A 17,128-nucleotide genomic window follows, 5' to 3' on the forward strand; every position below is an offset into this window, starting at 1 on the left:
AGGAAGGAAGGAAGGAAGGGAGGGAGGGAGGGAGGGAGGGAGGGAAGGAGGGAGGGAGGGAGAGAGGAGCTGTGTTTTCCCAGTAAGTCTCAAAAGTTGCTACATTTCCAAAAAATAAAAAAATAAAGAATTCTCTTGAGTGTTTGGCTTTGTTGGTACCCTTCTTGATTTCTTGTTCCCCAGAGAGTCTCAGAGGCAGGGAATGTCACATTGTGCTCACTTACACACTTGCTTCTTTCTCCCTTAAGCCCATCAGTAAGAATATAAGTGTAGAGTACAGCCATAGAGTTAGAAAGAACAAAAAAAATACATATTCTATTTCTATTTCTCCCCTCCCATGCTTGTGTGACTGGAAACCCCTGAAGTTTTCTGATAAAGTATTATGCAGATCCCCTGAAACCTGAAACTTAGCTGTAAGCACTTACCAAGAACGCTAGCTTTGGGGTCAGAGGGGGAGTTAGACCTCATCTGGAGTCAAACTGTAAACCTTTCTGCTGGGGTTTTTCTTTGTGGTGGTGAAGAAACAGGGAAGAGTGAGTGTGAGCGTGGATGCGGATGTGTAAACTTGGCATGAGCCAAGTCAGGAGAGAAAGTGAATCCCTGCCATTGGTGGGATGAATAAGAATAAGGAAGGATTCAAGTTTAGGTGGGGAGGGCAGCGTCAAGGTTAGACAAGGAATTCTGAGCTTCCACCAAAGCAATGTGGGGTATCTTTAAATGAGTAAAGAAGAGCACCCCAGATGCTCTGACAAAGATGCTGAATGAGCACCCTTTAGTGTTGGGGTGACCCCAGGGTAGGGTTTAACTAGTGGTTGGAAATAGAAATGGATGTGCCTATCTCAAAGCATTATGTAGTCTTCCAACAGAATAACAAGGCTTGAGTCCACGTGCTAAGAGCCTTTGTTCCCCTTTTGTTTTGTTTTGTTTTTCAGAAACACTGAAAAGAACCTTGGCTGGGTTTTTTGGCCAGTCGGTCAGTGGTGTCTTTGTTGCCATCTGGTGGTTGACTGGAATATGAGTCTTAATGGTTTGGCCTGGCTGCCTGGTGCATGGTCAGATAGTGGTGTGAGTGGATGCTGGAGCTCCTATGGTTTGGGCGAAGGCTTTCAAGAAAGTTGATGGCATCTCCAACCCTACTCTTTTCTAAAAGGTACAACATATTGCACATTCGACTGTCCTCTTTCCCCCAGCTCAGAGTAGAAAAATAGAGCAGAACAGGCATTTGTGTCTTGTTTTCCTCTATCATAGCACTGGGTTTTAAAACGTTACCTGTCCGCCATGCACTAGATGCTTATATGTTTCTGAATCTTTTCCTCATAGCGATCTTGAAATAAAGATGATGTTTTTAACAGAAGAAACTAAAAACCATTAGAAATCATCAAATCACTTTTTAAATATTTATCAAGTATCTACAATATGTTGGGCTGCATTCCTGTCTTTGCGTTATTTGCCCAGGAAGGTAACCCTACAGCCCCGTAACTGACCCTGGTAAAACTCATTGGCCCAGCAAGTTGGACTTTGGTGGTATCTATACTTTGGTCTGTCATGGGCTCCCTATCTGGGGTGAATACATGTGTGTGTTGCTTCTCCCAGGAAAATCTGGCACACAAATGCATAGACATTTAAATCACAATCATGTCATTCATCTACTGTGGATCAGACATTCACGGCCCTTGTGGTCCAAGCCTTTGTGGTGGAAACAAATAACTGCGATACTAATTAAATCCACAGAGGAGGGAGAAAGGTGCTATGCTGAAGAACAGATGCTCAGGAGCATCAACAGACACTGAGGCACCTGAGCACATCCCAGCCCTCACACCAGATGCTTCAGTTTTACAGATACCTCGGAGTTAAAACTCCACTTGCATCATGGTGGAGGCTTAGGTGTCTCTGGTAATCTTTCGATTTAGGGAGCCTTATGCTACTTCCATAATAAAAAAAAAAAGATGTATTTTCCAAAGCAATGGTTCCCAAAATTGAGTATTCGTTGGGGAATCTTGTGTCCAGAAGACCTTGAGACCATTAGAAGTCTCTAGAACTCTCTGGCTGAGGGTCACTCAGGATCTTGAGGTCACCAGGGATGATTGCTTGGGATTATGGGGGACTTTGAAACATCACCAGTGTCAGGCTTTTCCTCCTAGCTATTTTAGCTTAATTGATATAAAAGTTGTCCTGAGCACCAAGAATTTAAAATTTCCCTTAAGAAAACCAATTGCAGACATATCTGGAAGCCACCTTTGAAGGTCCTCACAGACATACAGGGAGATGGATCAACTCTAATTTGAGTTTTTAAAACGTACATCAAGTCCTATTGTAAAGGACTCCCTCTGACTTCAAAGGGCTCCCTCATGACCCCAGGAAAATCAACTCTATTGAGGTTTGAAGCAGTCTGTGGCATGATAGACTTTTATGTCAGATTGTTCAGTAAACAACCACTTAGCACTGACTTTGCTCCTACTTTAAATACAAGCAGTCAGGCTCTGTTCTTGAGGGTGTGCCTGGAACGGAGAGATCTACCATGTGCAGGTGAATCCTTGTGGTTAGGATATAGAGTGAAGCATCTTTGCATGGCTAATACCTTCACCCACTGAGACATCTGTCCAGCATTTAATGCATTTGTATAGATAGTTTATGATCTGCTCAGAGATGGACACTGGAGCTATCTTGGGTATATTGTCACTTACATATACTCAACTGAATTCATAGGATAAATTTCTAAAAACAAAACAAAAGAAAACAGGATTGTCTTAGTTAGGACTTCATTGCTGTGAAGAGACACCATAACCAAGGTAACTCATATGAAGGACAACATTTAACTGAGGATGGCTTACACTTTAAGAGGTTCAGTCCATTATCATCAAGGTAGGAAGCATAGCAGCATGCAGACAGATGTGGTGCTGGAATTACCAGAGTTCTACACCTTAATCTAAATAAAGGCAGCCAGGTGGAAACTGTCCTCCACAGGCTCCTCTGCAGAAGGAGGGTCTCTTCTGCCCTGGGCGAAGCTTAAGCACTCAAAGTCCTCAAAGTCTGCCTACAGGTGACATGCTTCCTCCGAGGCCACACCTATTCCAACAAGGACACACTTCCTAAAAGTGCCTCTTCCCATGGGCCAAGCATATTCAAACCACCAGAAGGGTTATTAGTTAAAAGGCAAGTGTGTGTGTGTGTGTGTGTGTGTGTGTGTGTGTGTGTGTGTGTGTGTGTGTAGTTTTGAAAACTATTGCCAAATTGCCACTCAAGGAAGACAAACTAATTAACCAGTTAAATCCCATTTAACAGTCTAAGAGTTATTGCTTGTTTTCTGTATGGTTTGACTTTTCACATCATCTGTCTCAACTTAGCCTGAGGTTATGTGTCTCTTCCTCGTACAGTGCTGCTGCTACCGATGTGTCTGTTCAACGTCTTCAGGTTGGTTTTTTTTTGTTGTTGTTGTTGTTGTTTGTTTATAACTTTTTTTCAGACTTACCTTGGAGAAAGTGTCCTTGTTTCCACAGAATAGCCAGACAATGACTCAGAAGCTGGGCCTGGCACTGTATTGGCTAATTTTCTCATTACTAGGCTGTGAAAGATTATCTCCCAAAAGCAACTTGGAAAAGGAAGAAGTTCACTGGGCTCATGGTTTGAAGGGATACAGTCTGCTAAGGCGGGGAAGTCATAGAGATGAGTGTGAAACAGCTGGCTTCATCGCCCCCAAGGTCAGAAACCAAAAGAGATGACTCCTGGTGCTCGTCTCTGGAAGGTGGGATGGCGCAGGGCACATCCTGGGCTTGTACTCCTTCTTGGTTAAACCTCTCTGGAAGCACTCTTACTGTCACGGTCAAAGGCATAACCTTCCAGTCAAGGTGATGATGACGTTTAGCATTTGAAACCTTGAGTCAGATTTCCACTAACAGTGGATCGGGATTGGGATAGAACGTGCAAAGTACAGAATGGTTTCAAGGCATCAGCTTTTGCTTTCCACCAGGTTCTCAAGGGATGGAGGACACCAACAGCCTCACCACAACAGGCTGGCAGGGCTAAGAACAGCTCCATCTGCTTTGTAGCAAGTTTGCTCCGTGGACTGAAAACTGTCCTGGGGTGGGGCGTTTGTCCTCTTCTCCAAACCAAGACAATGTCCTCTGAGGGAACCCATAGCCCTACTGACTCACCGGAGCTTGGAGGGGAGGAAGCAGTCCTGAGCAAGGGAACACCTAAACTCCCACATTCTTACCAGACGCGCAGCAGTTTTTCATGAACAGTCTCAACAGACTATTTGTATCTGATCAATTTCAAGAGGGATTGGTCAATTTCATGACGGATTGGTTGTTTTGTTGTGTTTTGTTTTTTATTTGGTTGGTGTTTGTTTCTACAGTGTGATCTAACCTCACAGTTTTTAGAGGGCTCTTCAAACCACTTTTCTCTGAGCTTGCTAGGAGTCCTAGCCACTGTTGCTTTCGATGGAGTTGTAATCAGGCTGCCCACACAATCTTTACGCCACAGGGCCCCCCCCCACGTTTTATGGAGGCAATGCTGGAGGACTGCAGTTAAATTTGACCCTAAAACCCATGCTTTAGGGAAACATTTAAAATATTAGTTAATGAGCCATTGTTTGTACAGCCGAGGAACAGACCTAGCAGGATTAAGCAAGTCAGACACCCAAGCCAGTACCTGAACCCAAGCATCCCACAAGATTGAATGCCCAAAGGGACAGTAATGAATGCTCTCATGGCTTTTTAGAATGTTGAAAACCTGAGGGAAAGTTACACCTTTACTTTTGACAAGGTTTCCCAGACAAAATAGAATGTTGAGTGGCTTTTACCGTGGGCTGAATCCTCACACATTAGTGAGGCATACACAGCCTTTCACACTGGCCAGAAGCTATGTTGGCTGTTACAAATGTTCACATGGCTAGCAGTACATGGCCACACTCTTCATTGCATAACAAAAACAGTTTGGCAGGCAAAAAGATCTGTCACATAGAATACCCTGGGTTCTCAGTGGGAGGCTATTTTAAAATGAGCTTCAAGACTGAGAATGAAGAGGCATGAGCTGTATGCGGGACTAAGGATCCCCGAGACTGACTCTTTCCACTTCGTTCAGTACCTTGAGTTAGCCCTGCTCATTTGCCGCCCCTACCATTCCAGGATCTGCAGCTCAGATCCACGTCTCACAACTGATGCCCTGCCAGGCTGTCCCATCCCATCCTCACCTCTTACTATCCTTTCTGTCCAGTGAAGGAATTTCCATAGCTGTCTGCCCCTGAGAAAGGGTGAAAAAGTTAGGCCACGGTGGGACAAAGTCCAGGTAGAGACTGGGGGAGGGGGATTTCGTGCAGGGGAGGGGCAGGAAGAAATGAGGACTGAGCTTCTTGCATCTGTGATACTTAGGCAAACTCAGGACCTCCGAGGTGATCCTTAAGACATTGCTCACTGCTGAGGACCTGCAAGGCTGGTGTGCATGCACAGGGACCACAGGGAAGGGAAGGATGAGGAAGGTCTAGGAGAGAGAGGGATGTGTGAGATCAGGAGCATAGGAGCCAGAGATGTCAAATTTGCTTGGAGGCTAAGGCTGATTGGTGCCCCCCGCCCCGTCCTGGTTGCACCTCAAGTTAGTGCCTGCTCTCCTCCCCACCCCCTCTTGCTCTCTTCCTCCCTCTCTGAGGCTCACATAGCTGACAGCAGTTTTTGCTATGTACAAGGGACAGCAACTCCTTGGCTAGGTCTAAGTAATCTTAGGAAGGCTGAAGCTGTTGTTCCAGGAAAGCCCTGAGCTTCGCTAAAGCTTCAGTTTCTAGATTCTGTATTTTTAGACTAGAGAAAGGGGAGAGTGTCGTAAGAGATGTGACCTCAGGTGACTGCAGGTGCTGGGGTTCGGGGCTCGACAGATAGGTGGGAAAACTCTTTTTAAACTCTCAAAATCTCACCTTCCCCTTTAAATGAAACTAAATCCCCCCAAGGTATTTTTTGAGGTGTGTGTGTGTGTGTGTGTGTGTGTGTGTGTGTGTCCGCGCGCAGGGGGGAGGGAGGGTGCAGCTGGCTCAGAAACTCAGGCCTGCAGCTAGCAGTCACCTCTCCAGGTGTGTGGGTGTTAGGAAGGCTCCAGGGACCAGACCGCAGGTTGCCACAGCCTCATCTGCAGCAGTCTTCAGCGCTATGGAGTGTGGTTTCCTCTGGTGCCTGGTGGTCAGTCGCACATCCAGGGGCCTTGGTATGACGGAGGTGCTTTGCATTTCTCTGAAGAAGGAGTGCATGCTTTTACAGATGAACTGTTAAGGGCAGTAGGAGCAAGATTTCATACCCGAAGGCAGACAGCACAGGCCAGGTTCCTACTGCATGCAGGTTACCACGTGCTTCCTCCGTGCCAGCCACAGGGCTAACGGGTAACATGGAAGTGATGTGATGCGCAAGCGAAGAACCCTTAAAAAGGTGGAGTCTTAAGACTGAGGTTAAGCCCTCCGGGCACTGGGGACAGCCAGTGCTGTCATCTCTGCGCTTTCTGAGTTTGAGGACCAACAGGAGGCAGCTGGTCCAGCAGAAGGAGCACAGGGAGGGTGGTTGCAAATGAGGTCAGAAAGGTGTACAGGGACAGATGGTAGAGAGCCTTCTAGGCCACAGAGGACTTTGGCTGTTTCTGAGGGTGAGAACAACCACTGAGTTTTGAACAAAGTCATAACAACACCTGACTTGTTTTTCAATCTCTCTTGCTTCTGCAAGGGGTCACATAAAAGATTACAGCGGCTGAGCATGGACTTGATTCTTTGAAGGGGATTAGACATCCAGTTCAGGTGGATTAGTCAAAGGCTACATCCTGGGGTTTGGGCCTGAGCAATTAAGGAATGATGTTACCAAGAGAGATGGAGGAGGCCAGAGGTGTAAAAAGCAAATGAGAATTTGCCAAGCCTGGACTGTCTGTGAGTACTGAAGCTAAGTCACCTAAAGAGGGTTCTCCACCCCCTTGGCCTAGCCTGTGGGCTTGCTGGTTGGTTGGTTGGTTGGTTGGTTGGTTGCTTGCTTGCTTGCTTGCTTTGGTTTTGGTTTATTTTAGACAGTATCTTTCTGTGTAGCCTTAGCTAACCTGGAACTCACTGTGTAAATCAGGCTATCCTCCAACTTGTGGTGATCTTCCTGCCTCTGTCTCCTGACTGCTGGGATTATAGACATGGGTCATCAAGCCTGGTCCCTGTATTCATTTTTTGTATTATTCTCTTATAAATCTCCCTGCCTTTTCTCATCTGAGGGTGTGGCCTTCTTTGCCTCCCCCCACCTCAACAAAGCAACAGATCCAGATTAAAAAAACAGACAGAGTCAGTAATTTTTTCAGGCCACACCAAGTTAAAAGGCAAAGGGGAAGAAAGTTAGGCTTCTAGACTCCTCAAATTGGAAGAAAGTCTTTTTCCACACTATAATGGCCAGCCTCCATGTAGCACAGGAAAGGGTCCAGCTACAACAATATGTGGTCCAGTGAGCCCAGCCTGTAAGCAGTCAAGACTCTACCTTGCAGGGCAGGTATCCACCCTGTGCTGAGCCAGGTGACGTCTTAACACCATCACCCATCACCCGGTGATCACTGCTCCATCTTCTCACAGGTGGGCAAGCCCCCTTAGGAGGGACAGCATCCTATCTTTTCTTCCCATCCACATCTTCCCGCTCCAGTGTCTTTCCATATTCCAGACCGATCCAAAGCACACACCTGGAACTCACTTCTGGATAGTGGATCTCGTCTTCAGAGCAGTCACCTCTGCCACACAGAGAAGACAGGAAGAAGGGGTGCGTTGAATGAAAATCCTACAAAACTTTTGTCAGACTTATTTAAAGTATTGTTTTTAACTCTGCAGATGCTGCTGTTAAGTTATTTATTCTTTCTGAGGTAAAAGCCCTGACCCCAGTGCAGGACAAACACTGACCCTGAGCAGGGACACAGTGGTGTCCAACCATCCATATTCTTTACTGGGATGGCAGGAAGGACCGCCCTTTTCTCCCTTCCCTCCCCCATGATGTGAGCATTCTGAAGAATTCTACTGGCACCTTCAAACCTCCTCATCATGGGGGGAGGGGATCTCATTCTCCCCTTGATTTCAAATGTCCATAGACCTGCACCCTCCACTCCGAGGGTCTAAGCTTCCCTCTGAGCACTGAGACAGATGCTCATATGGGCGATTTATGGGAGCTGTACTATGACCTCACAAACTCCTGCCTACCACAGCTTCCCACTGTGGGGACTCTACCTTTCCAAGTAGCTTCTAGTTAGTACTCTCTACCTTTGTGTCTCTGCCCTCTTCCCTTCCAATCTTCCTTTACGTGAACAAGTAGCTTGAGTCCACACACTTGTTATCTCTCATTGGGAAGCAACTTCCTTCCAACTGATTTCCAGATCCATTCATTATACTACATTTCCATTACAAATATAACATTTATCTTTCTGAAGTTATCTTCAGCTGCAATTGTCTTTCTGAAACATGGGTTAGATTCAGTCTGTCATGTTCCACCCCAAACTCTTGATAGTTTGCTATTCCCCTAGATACAATAAATCCAGGCTTCATATGGCCTTCCTTTTATCAGTCTTCCTCCAGTATCCCCTCTTAGAACGCTATGACCTTCATGGTGTATTCTCCATTCTTGCAGCAAAATGCACAACTCCTAAGAACAAAGAGGCTGTTTCTGTGCTCCGCTTGATATCCCCTCACTCTGGAATCCACTCATGCATGTAAGAGCTTACTCTGAAGATATGAACTGAGACCCCAGAGTGCTTCATCCCTCCTCATGGAATTTGATTTCCAATAAAAGGAGAATAAGACAATTAAAAGTACATATACAGCAAATTGATAGACAAAGGTACATCATATGAACAGGCATATAGTATAATAAGGGGCAGAATAATGAGAGATGCCTTATATAGATTGTTCTAGAGAACCTTCATTCTGGTTGGACAGGAAGGAAGGAGGGAGGGAGGAAGATGCAGATATACCTCCAAATGCCCAAACCCCACCCAGACACAGTAGGAACATCTGCAATTCTCAGCTACTCGAGATGCTTAAACCCAAGAAGTGGGGGAGGCATTACTTCAAGCCTATACTTTCTGAGGCCATCTTAGGCAACTTAGTAGATCTTGACATTTAATGAAACAATCAAACTTGCCCAAACCTCCCAAGTGCCCATCCTCTGTGAAGGCTTTCTTTCTCAAATGATGAGCTTAAGCCAACTCTCAGCCTTGGGTCAGAGCAGGGTCTAGACACTTTGCTTCTTCATCCATCCCTTAGGATCCACAGATTCAACTAATATGCATGTGCCAGGCTCTGTGTCTTCCACAGAGGTGGGCCCGGTGCCCTGGGGAGTCAACCAGATCAAGGCTCATCCCTTCCTTCAACACCCTGTTCCCCCATCTATATGGCCATTGGCAAGTCACCTTAACCCCACTAAGCTTTGGTGTCAGTGAGTCCAATGAGAATCAAAACAGTACCAAGCTCTGTGAGGTCACTGTCCTCCTCACGCATGCCTGGGAAGAAGAGCTACACTTTGACCCTTATTCCATGCCACCTCTCTTCTGCTACAGCTTTGGGCCCTACTTTTATCAGAGAAAGAACCTGTGCTTATCTCTAGAGAGCTCACCGATCTTGAAGAGGGTGTGGCTGAGAGAGAAGTGATTCTCCATCTCTATCCAGTGCTGCGGCTCCACTCTCTCATCTCCATCCAACTGCAGCTGAGAGCCGTGAGTGTGTTCCAGAGGCAACAGGGGAAGTCCACCTGTCAGGCTCATACTCCGTCCTGACATAGAAACCCGGGGAGATTTGCAAATCTGTGAGCCAGAGTTCAGAGAAGAGAGGAAACCTTTCAGAGTATGAGCAACCTTTACAACTTGGCTCTGACTAGGTTCAGAGACCCCTGGGGACTCCTACACCATATCCCCAATTCAGGTTGGTTTGGGTTTTGTTGATTTGTTTTGTTGTTTGTTTGTTTTTCTGGACCTTTCTTTTCCTCTTCTGCCAACCTAGCTGCTGCTTTCTCAGGAACAGTCCTGCACCTCTTCTACATAGCCACTGGGTGGCGCTGTAGGACGACCCTTGAATAACAGGCGACCACTAGGCAGGCCCATTCTCTTGGTTGGAACCATGCAGAAATGGGAAACCATGGGCTCTCTCTCTCTACTAGGTGCCTTCCCACCTCTGCCTCTCTTCCTACCTGATCACTGTGCCTCCAGACCCTCTTCCTCTCTCACAGCATCTTCCCTTCACTTTTCACTCACATCTCTGCTCTCCAGCACAAGAAAATTGGCCAAGATGGCTCAGTCACTTCCTTAATCCTCTAATTTTCCTACTCCCTGCTTCAAAGACTGGGTCAGAGAGTCTGAGTTTCTCTGGGCCCCTGATCTGAGCTCCCCGAATAAACTCTGCTCTCTCTCCATTCCATACAAGGTTTCCTCCCATTACCTGATACTTCTGTCCTCAGTCTTCACCCAGAAATCGACAAATTTAAAATAGCAATCAGGCTCCTGCTCCGACCTGAAAGATTCCATTGGATGTCTCCGTCTACCCAGTGAGCAGTGTGAGCCCACTGTCTCCCACAAGGCCTCAGGACTGTAGACTCCCTGTGTTCTGCTGGTGTTGGCACTGCTCGGACTCAGAACATCATTATGATGCATCAAGCATCAGATTGGCACTGTTTTGAATTCTTGAAGTACTTGTGTTTGAAGTGACCTGGCATCTCCTGATCCCTCCTTGCATTCTAAACAGGCAAAGAGAGAGACTTTGTCCTGCAGCTCATCGAGGCCTGAGCCAAGCCACACTCTGTCACTTTCTAGAATCAAGTGACCTTGACCTCTCTGAGAATCAATGTCTCTTGGCTCTCTGCATAAGGTACAGTGGAACTAAGGATGCTAAGCGAGATGAAGGGAAGGTTGTTCATTACTTACTTGAGGCGCTTGTTCCCTAATTAGATGAAGCCAGTGCAATAGTCTTAGGACAAAAAGAGATCATACGTGCATCCAGCATCCACATCCTACAAATATGTAAAGTGGGGCCTAAAAAGGAAAAAATAACTGTGTCCACGTCTCATGGTCCTTAGTTACCTAAGGAGTAGGCAGGTCAGGGTCATCATATGATTTTAAGTGGTTTCTCCTGTACCTGCTCTGTTCTCCATCTCCACCATCAGAGAGGGAAAGAGAAAGACCAGACGTCAGGGTTGCAGCCAGGCACAGATTGGCCATGGAGGAGCCTGGATACTAAGGGCCAGTATGTGCTGGGTCAAACTAATGGAAGTGTGCCCACCTCTGAGCCAACTGGATCACATCCCAGTCCAGGTGTTTCCACCTGGGACAATTATGTGGGTACTCTTGGAAGCTAGAGATATCTCTGAGCATGGCCAGGTTGGTGCAGGACAAGAGAAGATGATGAAGCCAGGATATGCTCCAGAGTCCATCGGTCTGCTGGAATGCGCAGGGAAGCCACTCTTAGGTTAGACCAGACAGCAGAATATAAGGAAGAGACATAGCCTTGCCTGCCCAGGCGAGGATAGTATGAAATGTAAATGGGACATCTCAAAGCCTGATGTCATAGGTTCATGTCCCAGGCATAGAGTCGGTGGACAGAAAATTAGAGAGAGGGCCGGAGAGACACAGCACGAAATGATTATTAGAAGTTGCTGGGTGGCAGAGAGGGAGCTATGGTCTGGCTGACGAGCTGCTAAAGCCAAAGCTGGAAGACCTACAAATTCCGGATGCTCCCATTGACCATCCCTGAAATGGACATTCACACATATATAGCAAGCAGCAGAGGTAGGAAGGAATGGACCCCAAGCCTATCTCATATCAGACCTTAGCCTTATACATCTAGACTAAGCTACTGGAACCTTCAAGTCAGTTTAGTGTTGTGCCCATATAGACTTCTACAGAGAGGGGCATGGAGGACAGAGGGCTTTGCTTGCCTTCCAGGAAATGCTGGTTGACCATAACAATAGGGAATCAACGAGAATATAAAGACTCGCACAGGAGAAAAGTGACTGCAGCCGCTTTAAAGAGAGGAAGGCAGAGGACCAAAATGTGTTTGGGAAGGGGTAACCATGCCCACTGGTGGCTGACTCAGGCCATACAGGAAGAAGTGGGGGGAAAGCACACACAGATGCCAAGGCCATGTGATTGGCTGGATGTAGAGGATGTCTACATGGAAGAGAAAGTATGGTCATGACTCCCAGATGTCCAGATTAGACAGCTGGAGAAATGGCAGTCTTTCTCAGCACAGGGCACATGACAGTGAAGTAGGCCTGGGAAGTGAAGCCCATGCAAGTCCTAGACAGAGGTCCCAGGGAGCTTGTCGTGAGTGTGGCAACAAAAAAATGGCCTGGTTGCTTGGAGCCTAGGCTCACAGGGCAGTCAAGTGACCTGTGTTCTACAGTTTATCCTGCTCCACTTGGCCTCCCCATCAGTGAAGACTTTACAGGTGTGAGCAGCTGGGAAACCATCCTGGCCACACTGAGAACTATCAAGGAGTCACTAGATGGCATGAACTAAGGGACACAGGGTGCCAACCTCAGAAAGAGCCTTGAGTGAGAAAAAAAAAACAAAAACAAAAACAAAAAAACAAGGGACAGTGTGTGAATTGATGTGGGGCATTGTGCTTACAGGCAGCTCCCAGACGTGGTCTGAGAATCCTCAAGGTATCCCATAACCACTTGGCATAGCCCTTCGACTCCCATTTCCCATAGAGGACAGTAATACTACGTCTATGTTACACTTGTGTCTCCATGGGACAGGCTCCACTCTGAGTGGTTTATTACCCAGCCTCACCCTGACAGCACATGACTGGGGACACTGAGTCACAGTTAAAGCATGGCAGGCTGAAATAAGGCCCTAAGGCCTGCTGGCACCTTCACTGTTGTGCTTCAACCACTGTGCTATTTGATTCACAGGTACATGAGGGAGCCCAGGCCCGAGCAACCCAGCCTTAGGCAGGGACACATGCTCACACTCTGCAGCCAGTCTTGGATCGGATCAACATTTGAAGTTAAGAGGACCAGGGGACACCGAAGACAATTTGGACTAGGAGCCAAGGCTCAGACTCCACCCAGGACCCCCTTGGAAGCAGCTGAAGTTAATCTAGGATCCCTACTTCCTACAGAAACCTACCCTGACTTCTCCGGTAAGCAACAGACTTCTGATGTCAGTAGGGGCAGCACTCTACTCTCAAGGATATTCTCCAGTGTCTGATACACACCCATAAAGCACCAAAGCATCCGCAGCAGCCATAAGGATGCTCACGGTAGACTCATTCCACTTCTGAGTCCATTCACCAATGGACTTTACCAATTCCATTCATAAGCTCCTTGATCCTTTGGAAGTTTACTGTGCACTGACTGCGGATGTTAGCTTCAGTCCTTCTGCCCTCTCTTCTCTCTCTACAGCCAGTTGGCAAGGAGGCAGGGCTTCAGAGAATGCAGTACTTATCTCACAGAGGAACTCCTGAGAAGACCATGTGACTCTCCCATGGACCACACAGCTCTTCGAACCGAGACTGGAAACATGATGTCTGCTCCTCTCCTTTCACATGGCTGAGCGGTGCACGGTCCAAAGCTGTACAAATATGAGCGGCATTCACCGAGCTGTTCTGTGAGCAGAGGACTGGAGTCTGGAAGCTCATACCATAGTTTCTAGTCCCCAAGTCAACATATGGCAGGTAAACTATTAACATCAATCCCTTTCTAAAGAAATCTTCCTGTTAAATCTGAGTCCCTCCGCAGGGTAAGAGGATACATACTCAGGGTTTTTAAGTTCTGACAGCCTGAATCCACATTCTGAACCCAGAAGCCTGAGTTGGCAGGCTGACATGGCAACTTACGGATTCACACAATCTTGAGATTGACCCCTACCATACCGTTTACCAGCTAACTTAGCCTGGTCAGTGTGTGATCCTCTCTGAGCTTCAGCATCTTTCTCCGTGAGTGAGTCACATCTTTCCCTAAGCCTGACTGTGGGCATCAAATACCCACAGTGCACCTCTGCCCTGCCTGCCGGTGGCCTAGAAGAGCTGGACCAACACACAGCAAACACGGGAGTACCAAAAAGAGGTACTGGTCATACCAGGAAGATGATACAAGCAAAACGAATTATGGGGTATTTCTGGGTCCCTAAATAGTGGTGAGAGGAACTGAGAACTTCTCCCTCGGAAGGGGATGCACAGAGGATTATGAATCTTTTTTTTTTTTCCTTTGGGGGAAGTTTTAGGACTTTATTGTTGTATGCTTTCTGTATAATAAATTTAATCTCTTAAAATGTAAAATTTGATAAGCTTCGACATGAGCGTGCACCTGCAAACTCAACAACACACTCAAGATAATACAGATAACCATCGCCACACCCCCAAGGGAATCCCCTGGCAGTCCATCTCCCATGTCCCCGCCAGGACTCCCAGCCATGCAGCTGCCGACTGGCTTCCTGAGTTTGAAGATTACAGTGCTTTGAATCTTCTACCATGGTAGATACATGTAGCTGCACAGGGACTCTGACACTTGGGGTGATTATTCAATAATTGCCTACATAAACTCTCCTTTTAGTGAGTATAATTACTTGTCACTCCCAGTAGTGGTCACCACAATGTTTCCCTAAAGTCAAGGCCTGACTCCCATGCAGGAGACCAGACAAATGGGAAAGGAAAGGTCTGCGTGGGCCTAGGGTGTTTCACCAGGGAAAACTCTGGGTTTTCTTTTGGAACCAAAACTAAGAACTGGAGACACAAAAAGGGAACTATTAAACCAAAGCCTTTCTGGCTTAACTTACCAGTGAAAGTAGTTAGCGCTCCACTCCCACAACTTAGGCCTTCCCACAGTGAGAAGGCTCTGCTTTCCTTTTTGACAGATCAAGCTCAAGGACTTGGGAGTTCAGGTTCTCACAGCTAACCATTGTCAAAGCTGGGAACTGGACCCAAGTTCTCTTTCCTACTATTCTGTTCCCAGCCCTGATACTATCAAATGTGTCCAGAGAGTGACTGTTTAGAGAAAGAGCTGATGCCATAGCCTTTTCTTCTTCTTTGCCTTCATGAATTATTTTTTTCCATTGTCATTCACACTTAGGTTAGACTTTAAAGGAAAGAGGGAAAGTGGATGCCACATGAGAAGACAAAAGAAAAGCAGAGCCCAGAGGAAAATCCCAAAGAGAAGTGAAATTCAGAGATACTTGTCACAAATCACACACAGGCACATGGTCTTACACACACACACTCACACAGCCATACACACTCACAGAGGCACATAGACACTCACAAACACATGAGAACATACACATTCTCACAAGGCGACACACACGCACATGGGCACACATATGCACATGGACACACTCACAAAGGTACATATACTCACACAGGCACACATACACTCACAGGGACATACACACACTCAGAAACACACAAGAACATTTATACATACACATAGGTGCACACACACTCAAATGGGCACACACATACAGTGGGGAATTGGGATCCCAGGACCCCTGGAGTCACAGGTATCTGATTCAAGACCTAGAGCCACCATGTCTTGTCCTTGTGCAGGTCACTTCCTTCCCTCTGCCTCGGTTGCCCATCCAATGACTAGTACTGACAGGTAAGTCACAAGACTATGAGGACTGAAGGTTGGGCTGGGTCACAGGCGTTCAGCACAGCATCTGACACATGGCAAGCACAAGCCATCAATTAAGATGATTATTAATTCTCCCACAAGAGTTTCTTGCTATCCATACTGTTTGTTCTATAAATAAGACAATGGTTGGGCGGTGGTGGCACACGCCTTTAATCCCAGCACTTGGGAGGCAGAGACAGGCGGATTTCTGAGTTCAAGGCCAGCCTGGTCTACAAAGTGAGTTCCAGGACAGCCAGGACTACACAGAAAAACGTTGTCTGGAAAAAATAATAATAATAAGACAATGAAACTATATACACACTCTTTAGTGGGCATAAGCATGACAAATAGGAGAAACAGAGACGCTCAGGGAACCGTGCAGGAGTGTATAGCTGAGCACTGTAGGATGTTTCTGCTGAATAGCTGAGACTACAGTAGGAAGCAGGAAGAATAAGAAACACAGACCAGTGGTTAGGTACAAGGAGAAACGCAAACTGAAGCCTAGGAGATCTGAGAGCAGACAGAGCACCAGAAACCATTGTTTATTAGGTGGTCGTTAGAGATGCACAGTTTACCATCATAGGTTGCTTCTTCTGCAGCAAATTTACTTATCCACTAACTTGACAAAGACTGAAGTTTGAATTTGACAAGTGAAACACCCAGGCTAGACTCTGGATCCTGCCTTGACAACCGAGCTTCATAGCCAGTCTTCCAGGAGCCAGAAGCCAAACGAGTCTGGTCTTACAGGTCATCGATTTCCCTCTAAGCCCACCAAAGCCTTCTCGCTTTCTAGCTCTAGGTAGGGTCCCAATCTTTCACCCACCTTACAGGCTCCCACTGGGGAATGGCCGAATCCCTCAGAACCTTCCGTTGCAGGGAAGCAGGCTTTCAGAGCTTCTGATACTTGCATAGAGAGAATTGTCTTAGCAGAAAGGGCCCAGGAAGAGCCTTTCACACACCAGAGCCCCTCTGAACATCAGAGCTCAGAGGTTCATTTCAGTGTCCCTCTGTGGAGTATCCGTATAGGCTGTTCTGACGGGGCCTGCAGAACTGTACTAGTGAAGGCTTGGAGCTTTTGTAAGGTTTGCAAGCCAATCTGGACCCCCTAAAACACTCCTATCCCCAGCCTAAGCCAAGAACTTTCTCTTTTTTTGGGGGGGGGAGGGGGCTCGAGACAGGGTTTCTCTGTATAGCCCTGGCTGTCCTGGAACTCACTTTGTAGACCAGGCTGGCCTCCAACTCAGAAATTCGCCTGCCTCTGCCTCCCGAGTGCTGGGATTAAAGGCGTGCGCCACCATGCCCAGCTCAAGCCAAGAACTTTCTATACAAATTATTTCAGAGGCAAAGGGTATATCCAGCTCTACCCTGCACCCCAGGGTGAGATCATGGGCCAGCTGGTGTTGTTAAGATCTGTGAAAGGGCTTTTGTAAGGAGCCTGCTCTCCCAAGGGCAACTGTGTGTCCCTCAGCCCACTCTATCCAGAGGCCTGGGGAAAAGAAGTCAGAAAGTCTAGAAGCCAGTCCTGCAGTTCTGTTGTTCTGCAGTTCTCCCAA

The 17,128-nt window shown here is 47.0% G+C and overlaps 1 long non-coding RNA gene across 1 annotated transcript in view; it reads right to left on the minus strand.

The window, feature by feature from the left end:
* The window catches only part of LOC110320489, a 152,364-nt gene extending 144,633 nt beyond the window's left edge, over positions 1-7,731 (minus strand). Inside the window, exon 1 of the long non-coding RNA XR_002380459.1 lies at positions 7,672-7,731. This is a non-coding gene — a long non-coding RNA (uncharacterized LOC110320489). The remainder of the gene's footprint in view (positions 1-7,671) is intronic.
* Positions 7,732-17,128: the final 9,397 nt, after the last annotated feature.

Source organism: Mus pahari, chromosome 4 (genome assembly GCF_900095145.1).
Source record: "Mus pahari chromosome 4, PAHARI_EIJ_v1.1, whole genome shotgun sequence".
In the NCBI taxonomy this organism is placed as follows: domain Eukaryota; kingdom Metazoa; phylum Chordata; class Mammalia; order Rodentia; family Muridae; genus Mus; species Mus pahari.